The sequence below is a fragment of the Pteropus medius genome, unplaced genomic scaffold, assembly GCF_902729225.1.
Source record: "Pteropus medius unplaced genomic scaffold, Ma_sr-lr_union100, whole genome shotgun sequence".
NCBI classification, from domain to species: Eukaryota; Metazoa; Chordata; class Mammalia; order Chiroptera; family Pteropodidae; genus Pteropus; species Pteropus medius.
In genome coordinates, this window is record NW_024354875.1 from 19997251 (window position 1) to 20001229 (window position 3979).

At 29.1% G+C, this 3979-nt stretch overlaps 1 non-coding gene across 1 annotated transcript; it reads left to right on the forward strand.

Annotated features, from left to right (window-relative positions):
- The first annotated feature begins 320 nt into the window (after positions 1-320).
- Positions 321-427, forward strand: LOC120597511 (U6 spliceosomal RNA). The gene has a single exon (XR_005651395.1). It is a non-coding gene; the product is annotated as a U6 spliceosomal RNA (small nuclear RNA).
- Positions 428-3979: the final 3552 nt, after the last annotated feature.

Genomic DNA, 3979 nt, shown 5'->3' on the forward strand with positions numbered 1-3979 from the left:
ATTAGATACATGTAGTGTTAAATGTTAAAAAATTATCACAGTTCTAGGGTAATTAAAATTTATTTCTAGTTTATCTTTATCACTTTATATTTTTATCTTTATTATTTTAGATGTATAATAATAGATAAAATATTCTAAAGACTTGGAGAATACACAAAACATAATGTAAATTACTTCAGTGCTTTTCATCCAGTGCTGCTCCAGAACAGGTAAATCACTAAGGTAGAAGTAAAACAAGTCAAATATTCAATGACACATACATGTACTCACATACAAACTCAGGTATACTAGTATAGACAAATCTATGGTCAGAAAAATTAATGCTAGTTTTGACAGCACGTTTACTAACAGTAGAATGATAAGAAGAAGATTAGCCTGGACCCTGAGCAAGGATGACAAGCAAATTCAGGAAGAGTTCCAAATTTTTAAATGAATATTCTTTGTATACCTCAAATTTAGAACTTTTCTTAACTTTAAAAGTTTTTTTTTTCTGAAATTGTTGAATAGGTAATAAATATTATTAATTCAAGGAAGGGAGATATTAACAAACAAAACCTATAGGAAATGCTTACTGTTGGCATGTCATTTAATTGTAAGTATTGAAAAAAATAAGTTTATGTAAGTCTTAAATACTTTCTAATAAACTGGGTATCATGGCAAAACCAAAAAAACTGACACAAACCTGAAAAACATACATAAGCATCAATGTATGTTTCTAATAGTCGAATGTTAAAGAACAGTTTGGTGTTATTGAAAGATAAATAGGGTATGAAAACTATAGTTTCAGAAATTGAGAGAGAACTAAAGGTTAAAAAGGTGAAATAATAAACTTTGACAGAGTTTTAGAGCAGAAGAAAACTAAGATATAATAGTGTCTAAGGTAGAAGAAGACACAGAACCAATGTGCTGCAGAAATACAAACCCTTAATATACTTGTCAAGATACTCTTGTTCACCCATATGTAAAAAAATGATAATTAAAATACAGGAGATCACCCAGATATAAATTAAATAATACAAAATTAGTGAGGTTGTGGAGAAATAGACATTCTCTTCTCCTTGATGGGAGTATAAATTATAACAGTCTTTCCTAAGGTTAATTCAGAAATACCTATCCAAAATCCATATTACTTTAATCAGAAAAATTCTTCATTGCACAGAGATTTATATGTAAGAGTAGTCATTCTAGTACTGTTTATAATGAGAAAAAATGAAAACACTTGAATATCTAGTAGGAGAGGATTAATTAACTATATCATGATACATACACAAAATAGAATAATATATAGCCAATAGAAAGGAGGTGGATTTATATAAACTGATATGAAATTTTCTCTAAGATATTAGTATTAACATATTTGTATAAAAGTATACACAAAAACAAACATATGTATAAAAGTCTGTGTATTTCTGCATAAATGAATATGTATAAAATGTTTATATCTACATATATGGGCTTTATGCATATTAACATTTTTAGAAATACAAACAAGAAAATAGTAGTCATTATCTATCATGAGTTGGAGATGGTAAGGAAGGCTTACTTTTAACTTACGTTACCTTATATTATTTGCACATATCTGTATTATTTTGATATTTTTATACCAGTTAATTAAATGTTTTTATTAATGATCTTTAGCTATTAATGTAAAACTAGCAATGACAACTATTCATATAGATGGAACACTGAGAGGGAAAAAAAAGGCACGGTCTCTAAAAGCATCATATGTTTAGAGATTTAAAATTGTAAAGATAGAATCCAAACCATTGATACTCTTCATTCCTTTATTAAACATTTATTAGATATTCTATCGTAGGTCAGATTTATACTAGTCTGGGAACATGAAGAATAATTGGTAGTTTGTCTGCCCACAAGAATCTCATGTTCTAATTGGAAAGATTTAAAAGAGAAGAGTACAATGAAGAATGCTAAGTACCAGGGTAGATATGAGGCAAAGGTGATTTATAGTACAATAGGTGGAGAAATATTGGCACAGTAGGTCAAGGAATCCTTCCTAGAGGACACTAAATGTAAGCTCAGATGGCAAATGTGGTCAACTGAGGGAACTCATTGGCCCCAGATTTGAAATGCAGGAAATAACATGGGCTAAGAAAAAAGCAGTTTGACATGATTAATCCTTAGAGATAAACCTGGACAAGAAAGTAAATATTCCCAAGAAAGAAAAGGTGATGAATGACCAAAAGCATTGCAGGTTTCCCCAAATTTTTAATTTATTAAGATAGTATAGACATGCAGTTGCCCAAGTATGTTGGAAAAAGAGAATCACCTGGACTCTTATCTTAAAAGAAACAGATTCTTTGGGCTCCCACAAATCCATCAAATTTAATTTATAATCTGCATGTATAACAAGTGTCTTGAGTGATTGTAATTACCTGACAAATTTAGAAAACATTTGTACGAAGTTTCAATATCCATGATGCTATTATTTTTTGGCCAGAGCTTGATTCACCTAAGAAAAAACTAGCAGCCTAAATCAAAACTTCTATCTTTAAATTTCTTTCTACGAAGACAAATATTCAGTGAAATATATAACACGAAATCTTAATTCCACCAAGAGCCTATTATGAGATAATTGTTTATTTTCTTGACAAGTAAGTAAAAAGAATTATATTTCCTTGAAAGCATGTAACGGAATAAAGGTCCATAACTTCTTATTTATGTGAATTTTCATTACTAATTCAAATTATAAGATAATATGAACTTATAAACATTTTAAACTTAATGATTTTATTATTAAATTGAGAAAAGAGTTCTTCTAAATAATTTATATTTTAAATTATTTTCAGTCTTTTTCTATTTCCCTAAATTTTTGAATTATTTACTGACTAAAATACATTAAATTTTATTAATATTATTTTACCTACTCCACTAAATAGATGAATAACTTTACCAATAATAATTGACCATATTTTCATAGCACCTATTTTCTATAAGTCTGGAAATAAAGATCTCTTAAGGCTAATCCACAGCAAAGAAAGAGAAAATATATTTCTAGCTTCATTACAGCCTTCAAGATGGTGAGCTTGTTGGTTTGAGTATTATGCTTCTATGATCTAATTCTAAGCATTGATCTCCTTGTGGATCATTTAACTTTGTTCTGCTCCATTTCAAAATACTGTGTGTGCCCTTAAACCTGTCCATCCCTCAAATATCTGTCATTGGTCAAAAGTAAATTAGGAAAGAGTGTGGATGGTTTCACGGAAAAATATGCAACTCTTTGACTTAATTAAATTCAAAGCTCAATTAAATTTAACAAAAATTTAAAGAATTCTACGACAAATGTAAAACCATAAGCAATAAACCGAAATGCAAAGGTATTAAAATTTATTGTTAGAAATAAATATTTAAAGAGTTAAGCGTAGTAAACATAATAACAGAAATATAGTTAAGGCACAGGAGAGTGAGGATTATCTTATGGGAAAGTAGGGAAAAAGGATGTATTTATGAAGTTAAGATAATTATAAACTATAATTAAGAGTTCATCAGATTTATAAGGTATTGGGAGAGGTTAATTCTGAGCAGAAAAATAGCAGACCCAAAGTGCTTTCAAGTTTGTGTGTCAGAAATTATAGCATTTTAGTATTGACTAAATGTATGTTCTGAGGAAGAGGAAAGATGCTCAATTCTATTGAGCTTTTTTTTCCAGATATTGAAGTATCTCATTCTGTTGTGTTCATGCTCCCAAAGAAGGTCTCCCCAGAATCTTCACCTACCCCATGCAATCTCCAGTTCCTAGAGAAAATTATGCAGAGGGACCATGCTGAGTAAAATTGCATTATTTATAACTGTAAGTTTCCTTGACAAACTGTGTTAGATCAACAATATCCTAACTTAAAACTTATTATTAAAGCAGTTCTGATGTAGTCCAAATCTTCAGTTATAAGCATTTCCAATTAAATAATAATAATAATAATAATAACAATAATAGTATAAAAAAGCACAGAGTACACAGAAAATT